Consider the following 18,547-nt stretch of genomic DNA (forward strand, 5'->3'; position numbering starts at 1 on the left):
CAGAATTTACACAAACTGAGGCAACAATCAGACAGGACTGTTCCTGCTAGCTGTTAAGAATAACTAGGGCAGAGAGTGGAGAAAGAGCCAGCAGGGAAAGGAACCAAAGACCCAGGAAAAAAGATAAAAACACACAGAACAAATCTATAAACACACACATGGGTAAATATAGCTTGTTGTGGCGCAAATTCTACTCCAAGAATAGGAAGGAGGTTGAATTTGGCACACACTCTCTGAGTGCCTTATTACATGTTGGGCACTCTGCTAGATTCTGGAGGATACTCCTTGATTTTAAGGATCTCTCAGTCTAGTACAACAATGGAAAGAGACTAAATAAAATGATCGTTATTATGTGCTGAGTGAGAGGCTGTTCTAAGCACTTACAGGCCTTATCTCATGTGATCTTCCTAGCAAACCATGAAGGAAGGATGATTACTGTCCCCCCTTTGACAGATAATGCCACTGAGGGACATAAAGGTGAAGCACCTGATCCGAGAGACAGCCAGGTAAATAATGGAGTCAGGAATGGAATAAGACAGTCTGAGTCCAGAACCAGAGCACTCACCAATGGAAGCTAATCATCTTTGCTTTTGCTTGTCACACATGCAACATTTCCCCTGATCTAATGTCTGTTTTCAGGTTAGGGGGCTACTTGTCAAAACCTAGGCCCTCCGAGTCAAGCTGCTAATGCATCAGGAATGTGAGTTCAAAATGAATATTTGTCCTATTTTAGCAAACTCAGCATGGCAAATGAATTACCTGTTCAGGAAGATGAGCACACAGTCTGCTGGGGATTATTGTTTGACCCAAAGAGCTGGGACCTAACCAATTAATCTGTTTCCAAAACTGTGATGATCATGGAAGGTTCTAATCATTCTTTCAAACAGAAGATCTCTCAAGACCTTTAGAACACTGTGACTCTCGCTCCACCTGACTCAACCCATATGAAAATAGTGGGTTATAGAGAGACCCAGTGAAGCAAGCAATAGTAAACATATGGGAATGGGAAAAGTGGGGTGGAAGACTTTAAGGCTGTTTTATTCCCCAGAGAACATCAAGTTTAAGAAGAAAATGGAAATACAGTCCCGGAGGACACAAACTATTACACTCAATCAAGAAATATCCCAAATGCTTAAATGAGCAAGCCTAAGTATAATAATATATTCCATTCAAACAACCCCAATAAATCAGACTAGCAATTTAAAAAAAATTTTTAAAGAATTCTAAAGTTAATTTAAGAAAAAAAGAAAACTTAAAAATAAAATAAAATAATGCTAGAGTGGAGATGGTACTAGAGAAAGAGACACTGTCCTACCAGACAAGAAGCTTGTTATAATCAAGCTACAATAGCTGAAATTTTGGGGTTCCGGGACAGAACTAAGCTTATAGATCAACAGAAGAGGAAACAGTCCTGAGAAAGACACCAGCGTATGGAGGAATTTTGCATGTTTTTATGGTGTCATTTTGAATCAGTAGAGAAATGAAAAATTTTCCAATATGGTATGAGGACAGCTAGCTAGCAGTTTGAATAAAATTTAATTTAGATTCTTACCATGGGTCTTATTCCAAAATAAATTCAGGATGGATTAATTATTTAAATGTAAATCAAATGCATAAAAACACTAGAAGAAAATTTACGTGGAAATTTTTACAATTCTGATGTGAAGAATTTTCTAATCATGTCATCAGAGTGAGAAACCATGAAGGATAAATTTGAACGTCTAAGAATTCAAAACATTTGTATGGCAAAACCCCTTTGTCACCGACATCAGAAGAAAAAATAATTAATAAAACATATGGCACAGCCTCTTTGACAGGATACTGAGAGAAAAAAAAAAAAAAGATGTTCATGCTTCTCTGGAATAAAATGCAGTTTCAAGAAACACTTCCTGAGGACACACTCGGTCAGGAGCTCTTACGTGCCAAGGACACAGCTAAGCAGGGAGATGAGTTTCCTGCTCTCACTGAGCTTATGATCCAGTGATGAGTGAGGCAGATAGGGAAAAAAAGTCTTTAATGTCACCCAGAGATGAGCAGTATGATTAAAATGAAGCCCAATGCTGCCTGAGAGATTAGTGGGGGCCGGTGAGGAGCAGGGGGTCAGGGAAGGTCATTTTGAATAGGTAATCATTAACTGAGGTCCAAAGGACAGCAAAGAGCAGCAGAAATTTGGGGCAAAGGTTTTCCAAGTGGGGGAGCAGCCAGTGCAAGGCATGATGTGAAGGAGGAAGAACTAGGCCTGTATGAGGGGGTGAGAGAAAGCCAGGTGGGAGCCTGGTAGGAGTAGAGGCTGAGGACTGGGTTCAGGCTGCAGGTCATATTTTTGTAAGTGGTGTTACCTTTTATTTTACATGTAAAGGAAATCATTGGACCTTTCAAGTAGGGCATTGACTTCTGGCTCCTGGAAGGAGGATGCGGCCGCCTTCAATTGCTTTGAGATTTCCAACGGTCTACCGTAGCCACGGCACGTGGTGAGGTCCTAGGTATGTTCTCCCCAAAATCAAATCACAGCATAGGAAGAATCTATTCAAAACAGTAGAATGGAAATGCCAGTATCCAAAAGGTTCCACGAGGTATCATAACATAAAGAATCGCAGAGCTCTTAACCAATTCTGAGGTACATCTACTATCTTCAGCCATTTGCTCTTTCTTCCACTTCATCTTTTTATTTTTTATGCTTTGCCAGCCCAGTGCACTTGAAGGCCAATTTTATATACACTTTCTATTTCGAAATCTGAGCTCTTTTTGAAATCTCACTGCTTTACACGAAAGTACGCAGCTTTTTTTTTTTAATTTAAGTTGTCATGAATATGTGAAAATTTACCAGAAACTGAGATTTTTTTCATTTCTCCAATTAACCAAGAAAAATAATGTGCCTCTTGGAAAGAGTTCACATGTGACTGGGAAAGAGACTTATATAGAAATGGACATAAATGTCAGTGTTTGTGTGTGCACACATGAATGTAGGTGGGGGGAGTGGAGATGTGCAGAGGACCACGACACATACCACCGGTGACAGACACCTACAGCTAGCCCAAACTCAAATCCAGTTCCTCATGACCCAGCTGTCACTCCATCCTCCCTTTTCTCCCACTCAAGAAAGTAGTTCTGAGGCGCCTGGGTGGGAATGTCAGTTAGCATCCAACTCTTGGTTTCAGCTCAGGTCATGATCTCAGGGTCATGAGATCAAGCCCCAAGTCAGGCTCTGTGCTTATTGGGAAGTCGGCTTGAAGATTATCTTACTCTACCCTCCCCCCATGCAAGCTCTCTCTCTCTCTCTCTCTCAGAAAAAGAAAAAGAAAGAAAGAAAGAAGTTCTGTGAATTGAGGGAGATTAAGAAGGCAGATGAATGTGTTGAAAACTCAGCAGAAGAAATGAGCCCACTCTGCTGTTTGCCTTGAATCAAATCATGATAGAATTCATTTCAAAATTCCAAAGGGACATGAAATTGTTTTTTCCAGCAAGCAAAAGCCCAAAGGACAGAAACCCCTGAAATATGCTGTGTGGTAGTAAAACAAAAGTTACTACAAACTGTATAAATAATTAATAGAAACAACAGGTAGCAATAAATGATAATTTAGGAAACTCATCTTTCGATGAATTGATTTTAGGCAAATAGGTCTGCTCCACTCAGGTGTGCTTCTTACTGTTTGAAATCTCATCCTAAGCATTTACGGAGCCTTACGTCTTGTACTGAGAGTCGAGAGAATGTAAAGTTGTCAGACCTAAGACAGAAAGAGAGTTGGCACATCTCTTCCTAAGTTTCTGGAGCCCACAAAGGGAGCATTGCTGCCAGAGCCTACACCTGGAGCAGCTGCCTCTCCACACAAGCTCAGACATTTGTTTTGCTTAAAGTCTAAAAAAAAGTACAATTTTGCTAAATCAAGGTTTTTTGCTTATTTGAAATGATATCACAGCAAGGCTATTGTATTGTTATAGAAGCTCAGAATATATAAAGAAAGTAGAATGTTAGAAAAAAATAACAAAAATCACATTTTAATTTTTAACATCTTCATTCTTTTCTTTTTTTAAGATTTATTTATTTATTTATTTATGCATGAGAGACACAGACTGAAAGAAAGAGGCAGAGACAGAGGCAGAGGCAGAAGCAGGGAACCCGATGTGGGACTCGATCCCGCATCCGGGGATCACGACCTGAGCCGAAGGAAGACATTCAACCGCTGAGCCACCCAGGGTTCCCAACATCTTCATTCTTTTTTTTTTTTTTTTTTTTTTTTTTGGTAGTTAAATCAAAGTAAAAAAAAAATTTATTTATTTATTTATTTATTTATTTATTTATTTATTTATTTATTTTTTCATTCTTAAGTGAAACACTCATTCTGGGAGCTAATTTTTTTCTATTATTTCTAAAACTTTTTAAAGGAGTTGTCTCCATTCCACTGTGCCACATTCACTTGACAAACCCTGAGTATCTGCCATGTGCCAGCTAAGTTTGACCCCATCAAAGGCTCAGAATTCCTGCTTCCTTAGGGTCTGTTAGCACTAAGACCAAGTACAATGTCAGTGTAACTACCACCAGGATGAATGTTCTCCAGACAGGACACAGAGGATTAATAGAGCCTACCCTCTCTCTCATGGTACCTTTATCTCCTTTCCTCTCAAAATAAAAAGTGAAAGTCATCTTCAGTTAAACTTGATCGCCATGATTATACTGATTCCAGTTAAGTGAGCTACAATGCAGGAAATGATGCTAATGACTAGAACATCCGACCTCATGGGTGCTGATGTATAATTCAATAAACTCATAAGCATAGAAGTAAAATAATCAAACCTATTAAACCACCCATCAGGCCTGCTGACACTGTCAATCACATACACAAAACATTCACACCACACATTCAAATACACTTGTGTATGTAATTGAAGAGAAGCAGAATATGCCACCCCAAAATCTACCTTTTGGCATAAGGATTATTTAGGGCTGGTTATTTTTAAGAAATAACAGACACAGGAGAAACTCTGAAAAATGAATGCCTTTCCGTGAAACATTTACATTTATGAAGGAAATCTCCATTTGTAAGGACCTCTTCCTTACAAGGAAGAGGTTCCAAGAAGAGGAGGTTAAGTACATCTCTAGAAACTCTTAGCAATGAAGAATGTGAGGACTTAAATCTTTGAAACAGTCTTACCCCAGTTGACTATGCTTTTCCTGGCTACCTCCCCTAGCTGGCCTGCCCCCACCAACATCTTCTCTTGTCTTTAGCTGGCCATCATACATAAGGTGATGGCCAGGGCTATTTCAGGGTGTTACTCCATTTTCCTGGGGCTCTCCATACATACAGAAGGTGGACATGATATTAGACTTCTGTCCATTTTTCTCCTGTTAATCTGTCTTTTTATTACAGAGGAGGGTCTCAGCAAAGAATCTAGAAGGGTAGAGGGAAAATTTCCTTCTCTACAATATACATCAACACACAGACACAGGCACATCACACTCACATTCATACACCAGCTCACATATCTATACCAAAAACCTCCCATGCTCATTTCCTACCTGACAAAGGAAAAACAAAAATATCTAGATGTGGAGGTAGAGTTTCTTATTACTGGAACTGCAAGCATGTCCTTTTCTTCCTATTGCTAATCTCCCCATCCATCCTAAAGATTTGCAGAAGTACAGAATGAGACACATCCCAAAGGCAGGGGGTGGGTGGGGAGCAGGGATGCATTTGCTTGCTCCAGGCAGAGCACCTCTGTGAAAGAATTTCAATGTGAAATGAAGATTCTCACAAATGTATCCTCAGAAAATCAGACCTTTAAGAACTGAGAGATTGATTTCCATTAAATGTATGCTTTACGGAAGACTGAGACTTATCTCCTGACAGATGAACATCTGTCAAGAATCTCTCTCCATCCTTAAACCGACAAATTGACTGCTTCAAGTCTGGCTGGACTTTGCCCTCTCTGCATTCTTTGCCTTTAAATATAGCGCCAACCCCAAGCTTCCCCACAGCCTCACTTGTAGCTTGCTCCAGTGCGCATTTACTGAATTATAATTCCTCCACTATTCCCAAAGAAACCCAATTTTTGGTCATTTGAGCTGGCCTCACGTTACCTCTGTATTGAGGTTGATACTTTCTTCGTCTGCAAAAAAAAAAAACCTCACCCTGAGAACCGTACTGATGTCATCTTTGATTTCTGTAACACTTCTCTTTTGAAAAATCAAAGCTTTCACACTGAACCAGCTAGTTTGTTCACTACACTTCAGTATTATTGCTTGACTTTTATAGAAAGCAAACACTAAAATGTCACTTGCAGGTGATGGGGATGAGCAGTGAACTCCGGTCTCCTAGCTGCTAGTGCTCTTTCTGGAGATTCTATAGTGACTATAGCCAAGGGCCTCCAGACAAAAAGAAAGAAAAGGGAGAAAAGAGAGGGATGATCTAAGCAAGAGTCCCTATCATAATCAGATGATGTTGAGTCTCCTCTTGGAAGAAAAATTGATGAAAAATCTGTCATCCCAAAGGCTTATTTCTGAATCTGAACAGTTCTTCAAGTATGAAAATCTCTGTGGTTCCAAACATTAACATCATTTGCCCAAAATATGTAAGAAAAATAACAGGACCCATAGCCCAGTTGCAGGGTAACATAAGGATGGGGACTCTGCTCAGGGAGGGAAAATCCCAAATAGTAGTATCTGGAAGAGTGAGTGGCAAAACCCAGGGATGAGCTCCGATATGCCCATCCTTATTATTGTTCTTCCCACCCACACTACGCACTGCCTCTTCTGATACTGCAAGTCTACTTTACTGTACTTTATGGTCAGCATTTGAGAAGCCCCTGCCCTATGCCTAGATAAAAATTAATTCAGAAGTATTTAGTGAGCACCTACTGTGTACACCTCACTATTCCAGGTATCAAGGGAGAGTGTCAAAGATAAAAGGAGATCATCCCTAACCCCAAGGAATATGTAAGCTGGCTGAAAAGACAACACTATACCATTAGCCAATCTAAGTTGTACATTCAGGAAGAGAAAAGGGAAATCCAGAAGTACCAAAGAAGTCATGAAATGCTTCATGAAAGAATAGAACTGAATTGGACCCTGATACCTCATTCTTACTCCTAAAACTCTAAAATTAAGCCTGGGTCCCCCACCTGCAGGGGCAGCACACAATGGTGGAGTGGGTGGTTTGTGGGCTTCCTCTTCTGTGCCTGGCTTAAATCCTGAATCTGCATATAACTATGTTTGTGGCTTCAGGAAAGTCATTTAACTCCCCGAGTCCTAGTCAACTCATCCATAAAATGAGACTACAGGGCTAATGTGTGTCAAGGCTGCATTAGTGTCCGCCACATAGCAGGTGCTCAACCATGGTAATTATCATTATCCGGAGTTACTTCAATATGCTGAGAGGCAAAACGTTTCCTATGTTAGCTGCAATCATCAAAATTTACCAAATACCTTCAAGCTTTATGTTTAGGGCCGTAATTCCCATGGTTTGCCACACATTTGGAACACCTGTGGATCTTTACACTCATAACTGGGTCCCACCTCATATGGTCCGACTAAGTGGATCTGGGGTGCAATTTAGGCATTGAGATTTTTAAAAGCTCTCCAAGTCCCGTGATGCTAATGTGCAACCAAGTTTGGAACCACCATGTTATGGTGGAAATCGGCTTCCTATTCCACTGGAGGCCCCCAGCGCAGCAGACCAAGAATCAGGCATGGGAAGCACTTCTTTACATGGGTACTTTTTTTCATTCTATTACTCAGAGAAACAGGACCAATAGCATAAATAGATCCTACCCACCTATATAAACTATGATCCAGTGAAGGTCAATGGTTATTAGTTCTGATCCCTTAGAGAGAACACACATACATACCCCCAAACAAAAGCGAACCAGAGAGAGAGCATTTCTAGCTTCACCTCTTCACTTTAAAGACAAGGAAATTGAAGCCCAGAGAGACAGTGACTTGCCCAAAGTCACAGAGCAAATGGCAGTTCTAGGACTAGCTCACAGGACTTCAGAAGTTGACCATAAAACCCATATGATGGTTTGCCAGTTGTATTATCCGGCCTGGGGTCCTGGGTGCCCCAGACATTCTGAAAGTTGTTCTGGCTGTTGCTATACCCTGTGAGATGAGCTGCTGATGGCAAAGGCCAGGACTCTTGATGTCCTTCCAAATAGTAGAGCCAGCCCTCCAGGGAGCGATGGTTCATCGTGGGCCTGGATGTACATATTTTGAAAGGGAAAGCAAAATAAATGGGAGGCAGATCCATGAGCTAATTGCTTTGAGATCATTATAATCAATATCAGTTGCCCCAGGCCAAGGCTGCCTTTGGCTTGTCAGGCTGCTGACATTTTGTGCTCGGTCAGCCGGCTCCTCACTTCAAAGTGATAACATTATTGATTTGCCTCCTGTCCCATTAAAGCCTCCCTCTCACCTCCCAAGGGATAGATGATGCCCATGCTTGTGATTTGCTCAGCCACACACTCCTTAGCAGGAAAGGCTACATGATGAGAGGCTCACCTTTGTGATTTCACACCCCAAGATTCTATCCACAGCCTAAAAGTGCCCTTTCACACAAATCATACTGCCTGATTTCCCTAAATGCCCTTTTCATCCCTCTCTACATGTCAACCGTTTAAACACATTCCCTGACACATTCTCTGCCTCTTCCCTGATGATGCTCAGTTCCGAGCCTGCACTGAAGGTGAGCGGCGTGCCAGTTGCTCTCGCCCCTGTGCCAGGGGGGTGTCGGGAAGATCCTGGGCCTTGTGGTCAGATGGAGCTGGGTTCAAATCACTGCTTCACCATTTACCAGTGCTATGACCTTGAACAGTTTACCTAAACCCCATTCTGGACCTTCAAATCCTCATCTTCGAGAGGGCGATTAATAATACCCACCCCATCACTTTGCTGAGCTTGAACATGAGATCATCTATAGGAAGCAAGCACTGAGCTTGGTGACCCATAAGCAAGTCTTATCTGTTCCTTCTTCTCCTGCTCCTTCCTGATAGACTGTGACCACCTTCAGGCAAGGCCCCTCTTTGCTCATCTCTGTGTGGCCCTAGCACCATATATGGCATGGGGGAGCCACAGTGGATGTTTGTAGAACTGGGGACAGCAACGCAGATAAACTTTTCTGGATGATGACACTGCTTCCCGGAGTGATTAAGTGGCCCTTGCTGGTGATAGAAATGAGTATGCTATGTTCCAGCACGTTAATCTTTCTCTCAGTCTTGGTGCTGTTAATTCCGGAACAGTCTGAACACAACAACCGTGCCGACTTAGTGTGGTGCTTGTTGCACAACTTTCCCTCAATTAACTGGTCTTTGATTAATGGGTACCACAGACTCCTACCATCGTCTACACCAGCCCCGCTTTGCTTGCTGCAGCTGCCCCCCTCCTTCCCCACATAGCCACTCCTGGGTACCAAGCAGACGCTGCTCAGAGCAGAGGTGCTGACACAGACGCAGCCCGGGTTACCCCCAAGTTACCTGCACCTGGGACCCAGGGCTCTGCTTCCAGCTGCATTCCAGCTTCTGCACAAATAACACTTCACAAGCCAAAATGCTTTCACGGGCTCCAATTTTTGAGACTAATTCTCTCTTCTGAATTCTTGTTCTGTATCTCAGCCCAGAGGGCAGACCCTTCCACCCAAGGGCAGATCCAGACGCTACCTGCCCATTGGTCTGAATTTCTGTCTCCCACCTGAGTTCTCATGATTAGCTCCACTCACCTGCTGGGGTCCCTGGTACTGCGCCATCTGGAAGTACCTGCTGCGGTCATTATTGACAGAACTGCTCAGAGGGCTCATTTGCCCGCTTAGACTCTTCACCTCTACCATCAACCAGGTATGCCCCTTACGTCCTGCCTGGGTCCCGGCTCTTCACCTGTGCAGACCCTAGGCGCACACACTGCAATGACTTTCCTTCCCCAATACTATTCTTATTTCTCAATTTACCTTTATCTTACAAATCCCTCTTACCACATCACCGGCTACAAAATACACACTTGTCCCTTCATGTCAATTTAGCAACAGTGACATTTCTTTTGTTTCTTTTCTGATAACATATATTTAACAAATAAAGATCATGTAATAAAAGTAAAAATACCAATGTAAAAAGCAAAAGTCCTCCTTTAAGCCCTGCAAAATCCCACTAACCTGCTGACAGATAACCATGGTCAGAAATGCCATGTGAATACAATGGCTGAATAACATTTCTATTTTTTTTTTCTCCAGACTTCCGAATTTGCTCCCCCTTGGCCACTGCTAGACCAGGTGTACAAACATGGGTGTGAACACACATTTAATTGCTTGATATGGGAAAGGCCACAGCAAGACGACAAGGTTCCTCAGGCTTCCTATTTCTGGTTTCCTTGGTTTCACTGGTCCTTGGTACCTAACATTTGGTAGTACTGTGTCTTCAGTGTGTCCAAAACTGGCATTCCTATAGCTGAATCCTGGTGCTAGAGCAGGTGGGGTTCTCCAGGGCAGAAACACACCCCAGCTTCAGCAGCATCCTTAAACACAGGCCCTAAAGCCTGTCCTCAAATGTATTTTAGCAGGTGGTGCAATTCTGAGCAATATTCTTAGTGTCCACACTGTACCTTATCACCTTCCTTTATGAACCAGGAATGGTTTGATTAGGAAGAAGGTAGGACCCTTCCTCCTTCACCTGGGGAAAAAAAAAAAAAAAACAACCAAGAGTAATTCAGGATCTCTGCTGTGGAGTACTGTGGCAAAGACCCTTGCCTGCAGCAGAAGAGATTTTGATAGCTCACATCAAGGCTAAAATAATTTCTGTCCAAGAGGTCCCAAACATCCCTCTCTACCACATTCTCTTTAAACCCAGAGATTCTGTTCTAGCAGCTACAGTTAGCAGCAAATGCACTGCAGTCAAGGGAAACAAAGAGACCTTTACAAGTCTCACATCCTTATCCAATCTAAGGATCTTGGTCCCTTGATCAGCCATTTGGGCTCCCCTTGCCATTTTGCTCATGCTAACTGGATTTGCGATGTCTCGATTCTTTCTTTGCAAAAACAGCAGTTACCCTGGACCAGGCACTGTCCTAAGCACCTTTCACTCAGTAATTCATGTAATCTGTACCAAGTCCTGTGACATAAGGGCTAGGATCTGTACCCAAAAGTGGAAGCCTGGAGGCAAGTTCGATAGGACAGTTCACGCAAGCTGGCACAGCTAGCAAAATCATATTTGAACTCAGGCGGTCTGAGGCCAGCACCCATGTAGTGGACCAACTGTGCCAGAGCAGCTGTCATAGCCCAAGCTCTAGAAAGCCATCTCTATTCTCTGGGACAAACATCATCTTGCGCGTGGCAGGCAACTACTGAAGAGCAAAGGAATCTTCTGAATATGTAGACTTGCTGACGTGCAACCCAAGGGTCATGCCTCCCTCTGACCAAAAAAAAAAAAAAACAAGAATGAATGCCTCTGGCTGGAACCTGAAGTTTTAAGCCATTTGAGATACCCGATAGTCTGGAACGAATGTTCATCAGAGCTAAGACAAAGAAATATAAGGCTAATACAATTTCGACCCACTTGTTTATGACTTAAGTGAAGTTGTTTCAATCCACTTGTTTATGACAAGGAAAAATATAATGTGATGTTTAGAAGTAAAGATGTTTTGATATAAAGTTGAAGTAAGTTGTGTCAGGGTAGCATCATCTCTTCTGCTGTCACCAATAAGAACTCAGTAGCTCAGCCATTGAGGGGTCCCACTGAGGGCTCAGCAATAAAAACATGAAGAAGCAACTACAACAAGGGGATATTTAGACTATAAATACTGAGAGTTTGTGAGGACTGTCTGACAGTGTTCCATCTGGGCAAGCCTGTATTTTGTTGATCGAAAATAGCTCTCTGAAGACCTTGGGGGCAATTAGCTCTTGCAGTGCTGAAGGCAACTCTTTTATGAAGATCATCTTGCCTGGCAACACCAGCACCCTCGTTTCTCAGCAACACATTCTAGCAACACAGGACTTTTACTTTTGTGCTGGCAACTTTCCATTGGCTGAGCCACGCCTCCCGAGTACCAACTCCTATAAAGGTACACATCAACTCATTTGGACTTTACTCCTTTCACTCTCCTTTCCTGAACAACAGTATGATCAATAATATGATCAATCGCTCACTATTTGGGATGTATTATTTCTTCATTGGCTTGCTCAGAGACACTTTCCTGCTATGGGCTTGTGAAATTCCCACCATGCACCTATGTTAAATAAACTATTGGCAAAGGCTGTCTCAATCTCTGAGCATTAATTTGCCCCAAAACGTAACAGTCTCCACCCAAATCAGAGACCACTGTGTGAACCTCGTTAAGAAGCCGAAGTGCAGACCTCATCCTGGAGGGACACGTCGCAGAGTACAAATGAAATCACTATGATTTGAACACGCAGCTCAAAGGGTGAGACCAACAAGGAAATAAGAATAAAACAATTTGTTTTGAGGACCTACTATGTGTTGGGCTCTTCGCTTACATTATTTTTTAATCCACATGACACAGAGAGATCATCAATGTTCCCATTGTAAAGATAAGGAAAGCTGAGACAAAGACCTTCCAAGTCACGGAGGTAGTACTGGTAGTGCAACTAATCCTATTAAGGTCTATTTAAATCCAAACAATTTTAAATAAACATTGGATAATTACATAAGTGGTGTCAGGCAGACTGGGACAATCCAAAAAGAATGAGCTACACTTTAGTCTCACCCCCAGCCCAGCAGCTGGAAAGCAGGCCCACAGAGACTCTACATGGGAGTCATTGGAAAGCACCCAACGAGGAAGCAGGACCTGGGAGGGTCCCGGCAACTACAAGAAGCTGAGATTGGCAGCATTCTGCAGCCACTTAGTGGCTTTGTTTGTGTTGGTTATCAAAGGCTTCTGTATGTTCTGAATTTCTCCTCAGTTGCCTGTCAGTGGCAGGGGCTCTGTTTTCTTCATTGGGTCCCCACGATGTCTAAAAAAGTGTGTCGTATCATAGCCAGTAGGATTGGAAATGGCATTAGGAATGTGACAAAGATAAATGCTGTGAAAAAAAAAGAAGAAGCTAACGTACCTTCAGCCTCTTAGCTCAGTACCTGGCGAGTTTTATATCATTTGATCCTCAATGAGTGGATGAGGCTGATAATATAATTACACTGATCTTAGAGATGAGGGAACTGAGGTAGAGAATATAAGTGATTGCCGGCAAAATGGACAACTATTACGTTGTACAGCAGGAATTGTGAAAGTAGATCTGCCCAATGTCAAAATCCATACCCAACCAACACGGGCCCTGCACTCCATCACAGTAGTCATTGAAAAAGGCGTCTATTAAGATGAACATTCCATATGGTCTTATTTCAGCATGAAGAGTTGTGGACTTCAATAGAGTAATAGTACCGATCTTGAATTTTTAGCATCTTATACCTTCCACAGCACTCTTATAAATTCCTTGTCTTTTAAGGTGACAGTACTGTCCATCCGTAGGGTAGCTCTTTCTCTCGGTGCTGAATCTGTTTATTATCTAACCACTTGTTTCCTATCAATCATTCCTTTCTGTGTGTCAACTCTTTACCTTGTGTTCTGTTTCGTTATTTAAACTTTCTTGGTATTCCCTATTTCCCATGTCATTTAGAACAGTATCTGGCACATAGTAAATACACAATAAATATTTGAAATGTGTCTTGCACACAGTAGACATTCAATACATTTTCATGGAATTAAATATATTCTCCTCACTCAATACTCTCATGTTTGCACACAGGAGACTCTATGCTGAAACTAACCTATTTTCTAAATGAGAAATCTGAGACTCGGCCACGGGAAATGTATGACCTTGGACCACACAGCCACTTCGTAATTTTGTAAGAACCTAAATGTCACATCCTGACTCCCAGTCCAGTGCTCTTTCCTTCCCTTATTCCACTAGATCACATGGTATGAATAGTAGCAGGGTGATACAACTGGAGTTGACATCTTTAATCTGTCTTGAAGTTGAATCATCAAGCCTGGGAACAAAAATACAGCGCAAGAATCCAAGAAGGCTTCCAGTAACACCCTCAGCCAAGGAGCCAGGAAGTGGAGGCTGAGGATCAGGGAGGGCTAGGAGAACTTTGAAGGTCTCTCAAAGCAACTCTGTGCTTCTGGCTTTGCTTTTTACAGTGATTTGCAGAACAGCTTTTAGAATGAAAATGGCCTGAGGGCTTGTTCCTGGAGGCCAAAAAGGAAGACAGGGCTGTAGTGCTTACTTTGCAGCCTGAGTTAGGAGTAGGGGAGAATTTGGCAGGGGCCAGAGGGTAAAGGAACCACAAAAATGGGTGGAAATAAGGTGAATTGCAATGGCTCATAACAACATCAGAAGTTGTCCTAGACACCTGCACCCCGATGTTTCTAGCAGCAATGTCCACAATAGCCAAACTGTGGAAGGAGCCTCGGTGTCCATCGACAGATGAATGGATAAAGAAGATGTGGTCTATGTATACACTGGAATATTACTCAGCCATTAGAAATGACAAATACCCACCATTTGCTTCGACGTGGATGGAACTAGAGGGTATTATGCTGAGTGAAATAAGTCAATCAGAGAAGGACAAACATTATATGGTCTCAAAAAAAATGAGTGGGAAATACCAGAAAGGGAGACAGAACGTGAGAGACTCCTAACTCTGGGAAACGAACTAGGGGTGGTGGAAGGGGAGGCAGGCGGTGGGTGGGGGTGACGGGCACTGAAGGGGGCACTTGATGGGATGAGCACTGGGCGTTATTCTATATGTTGGCAAATTGAACATCAATAAAAAATAAATTAAAAAAAAAAAAAGAAGTTGTCCTAGAAACTTAATGGTAGAGACCTTTGGAGTTTCCTCATGGGGAGCACATCCCCAGCGAGGGAGCACTGCGTGCCAGGCACCCTGTGCGACAGGCACACTGCTTCCCCCATAGCCATTTAGAAAATATCTAACGGTCCATGAACATTGAGCTAAGTTTTTCATACTTCAGAGAGGTCGAGGAGATACGGCAAGGGGTTGAGAGTGCAGAGGAGAAAAGATCATACTCCCTCTATCCTTCAGAATTCTTGGCTGAGACCGCCTGCAATAAAAGATAGCTTATAACAAGATTAAACAAACGGAAGCTTATTAACATTGTTTTTTAAAAAGGAAATCGAGGTCCAAAATGGAGTTAATTGTCCCCAGGGCCCCAAACCCAGACTTGATTTAAGTTCCAACCTCTCCCAGAAATGTGACTTTTAGACAATCTAAAACTTCCTAATCAGCACTAGCAAAGTGATTTACAGAAGACCTCTGCTCATCCCTTCTCCCAAAAAGAATGCCTGAAACAATCTTTCTTGCTAATAGCTATCTTGCCCTTCTCTCCTTCTCTGTATAAAACACTTCTGTTTTGTACAACTCCTTGGAGTGAATGTCAGGTTACTAGAATGTTGCCCAATTTGTGAATCTTTGGATAAAGCCAATTAGATGTTCAAATTTACTTAGTTGAATTTTTGTTCCTAAACAACATGTACACTTGAGTAGCTCGCTGAGATGGCCAAAGCTACCCACCACCCTCCAGCCATCTTCAGCTATAAGCAAAAGAAAGGTGTCCAGGGGTAAGGAGAGGCTCCCTATAGGATGGTACCAGGAAAAGCACAATAAACAAGGATAACGTTTATTATGCAGATTTAATTCTACCCCTCTCCTTGGATGAACATTTCTTGTGATTTGGATTTAGTCATTCTCTCCTCTTGAACAGAGGGAGCCGCCCTTACAAATGGAGATTTCCTTTAGAAATGTAAATTTCTCTCACAAAAGGGTAACTTCCTTTCTATTTTCTGAACTTCCCCTGGGTCTGCTGTTTCTCAAAATTATCAACTCAAAAGACATATTTCAGGTGGTGTGTTCTGCTACCCTTACAAAAGCGTTCCTGTTCTTTAGTCCTAAGGAGTAAGAGACCTGGGCTACATCCTTGGGTGGGGTCAGGATGGAGGTAAGTGATGGGAGGGGAGATTCACAGGAAGAGAGGCAGGGCATCCAATTTGGGTAAATTGGTTTTTCCTAGGGTCTAATGCATCAGATCATTAAGTGAAAAGGTATTTTAAGTGACACCTATGGGGAGTATTTTCAGTGCGATCAAACAATATAATAAACCATTAAACAGTGGCACAGTGACTTTCTAAACCGGGACTTCAAAGGATTAACATAATAGAAGCAGAATTAAAACAAATGAGGCTCATCTTGCTTTCTTTCCCGAACACAACTAGAGAAATTAAATACAAAGGCAGTATGATAAACAATTATACAAAAACAGGTGGAGGCACTTAGAGATCATTCATCGTCTCTCTGAAATTCTCTTTGGGACTCCCACTGATGTAGGCAGGCAGGCACCTAGAGAATGTCCCACAGGACTAGCCAAGAGGGCCCTTGCTTTCAGGAAGGATGGAAATCAGACTCAAGCCAGCAGGAGGTGAAAGCAGATTTTATTGAAGATATATATAGGCAGAGAGCGAGATACAGAGTGTCCTGGAGACGGGAAGGAAAAGAGCACGTGTCTCCTCTGCTTGGCGTCTGGTGTTTTTACTGGTGATTGTGGCCTGGTGCACATGTCCTCTCAGGCATCCAGGAACTATCTGGTCAGAACAAAGACAGTGTCCAGGTGTCCTTCATAAGTCATTTGTTCCCTGGGGCCAGGGGTCTTGGCATCAAGGTGCTTGGAGTCAGTGGTTTTGGAAGACCTTTATGACACTCCACCCCATCACTCATCACTCCTTAGATGCTAGCTATTGTGCTGGAAGATATCATTTTCTCTTTGTCACTTACCAGGACAACATATGCTATCTGCATGCCAAGGCATGTGTAGAGTTGAAGAGGGGGTGGTTTGCAGGTTTGGGCAAGAATAGAAGCTGGAGCAAAGGGGTAAAACAGCTATTTTTATGGGGTCTCTTTGGTTTCGCTCTCTCAATCACAACGCTGTACTATTCTGATCTATTTGACCCTAGTATCTCTCCCCCTTTAATCATTCTTCTGCTGAATTCTTTCTGATTCCTCTCTGCCCTCCTGGACATATCTGGGTTCTCCTAGAGCTAAAACTTCAGTTCTTTTTCTCCTGCGACAGAGGTGACATGGCATCTTGGAACATCATGTCTTGTAGCTCCCAAAGCCTGGCATTACCACTGGCCAGCTGGTGGGCCCGGCCAAACCAGTTAATCTCTCTGAATCTCCAACGTCTCATCTTTAAAAATAAGTCACACAATATCTGCCTCAGAAGGTTTTTAATAATGATTAAATAGAGAGATGGCTTCTAACATTCCTGCCACCAGGTGGGTGCTTCACAAAACCAAGGTGTACCTAGCAGCATTGTCTTACTTTATCTCAAACTCTGCTAACTTCAAATAGACTTTTCTGTCTTTAACTGCTTGCCACAGCACAGTACTGTATTTGTATTTCTGTTGTGCTAGAAGACACATAGCCTAAAACTTGCCTTTTTCACCATTTTTAAGCGTACGGTTCAGTAGTGCTAACTACTCACATTGTTGAGCTAAGTCCAGGATCTGTTTTGTCTTACAAAACTGAAACTATACTTGTGAGATAACTGCTCATTTTGCCCTCCCCCCAGCCCATGGCAACCACCATTCTATTTCCTGTCTCTATGAATTTGACTATTCTCAGCACTTCATAGAAGTTAAATCATACAGTATTTGTCTTTTTGTCCCTGGCTTCTTTCACTTAACGTAACGTCCTCAAGGTTCATCCATGCATGGTACGTGCAGAATTTAGTTCCTTCTTAGGAATGAATAATATTTCATTTTATTGTATACCCCATTTGTCTATCCATGTATATCCACCCACCAACATTTGAGCTGCTTCTATCGCCTGGCTGGTAGGGAGAATGCTGCAATGAACATGGGTGTACAAGAATCTCTTCCAGACCCTGTTTTAAGTTTGGTGGTGGGGCAGGGGGGGAGCAGGCATATGCCCAAACATGGTATTGTTGGATTGAAATGGGGTTTTGAGCGGGGGAGAGGAGAGCTAAGTTCAGGTCTCACAGAGTGAGAGCTAAGTTCAGGTCTCACAGAGTGGAAGAATGAATCTCCCAAACAAAGGAGAGGGAGTAAAGCAATAGAAGTTTACTAAGCAAAGATACAGAGAAAGCTCTTAGAAGTGAGAGGGGTCCGGACAGGGTTGCCACGGAGGGCTTTTTTGGCTGGCCTTTTATAAAAAACCTGACTGGCGGGGGTGAGGGCCTTGAGATTTCTGTTGTCATCTTGAGTGAACAATAAGACTTGATTACTTGATAGCTAAGGAAGATACTCCTTAGTATTTTGGAGCCAGGGGGCCAGATTTACTGCCTTATCTCTGTTGCATCTCAGTGACCTTGGGATTTATGGGAGCCTGACCTTGGGGCCTCTCAATGTCCTTGGGACTTGTGAGAACCCAGAGATTTGTGGGACCCCAACTCTGGGCCTTTCCCTTATCCTTCCCTGCCTAGCCTCATTTTTCCCTAACTCAGGATCATATGGCAATTCTATTTTTAATTTTTTGAGGAATTGCCATGCTGTTTTCCATAGTAGCTGGACCATTTTACCTTCTC

At 42.6% G+C, this 18,547-nt stretch overlaps 1 long non-coding RNA gene across 1 annotated transcript in view; it reads right to left on the reverse strand.

The window, feature by feature from the left end:
* Positions 1–2,373: 2,373 nt before the first annotated feature.
* Positions 2,374–18,547, reverse strand: part of LOC112643103 (uncharacterized) — a 127,148-nt gene continuing 110,974 nt past the window's right edge. The window contains exon 6 of the long non-coding RNA XR_003125626.3: positions 2,374–2,523. This is a non-coding gene — a long non-coding RNA (uncharacterized LOC112643103). The remainder of the gene's footprint in view (positions 2,524–18,547) is intronic.

This window comes from Canis lupus, chromosome 38 (genome assembly GCF_003254725.2).
Source record: "Canis lupus dingo isolate Sandy chromosome 38, ASM325472v2, whole genome shotgun sequence".
Taxonomy (NCBI): Eukaryota; Metazoa; Chordata; class Mammalia; order Carnivora; family Canidae; genus Canis; species Canis lupus.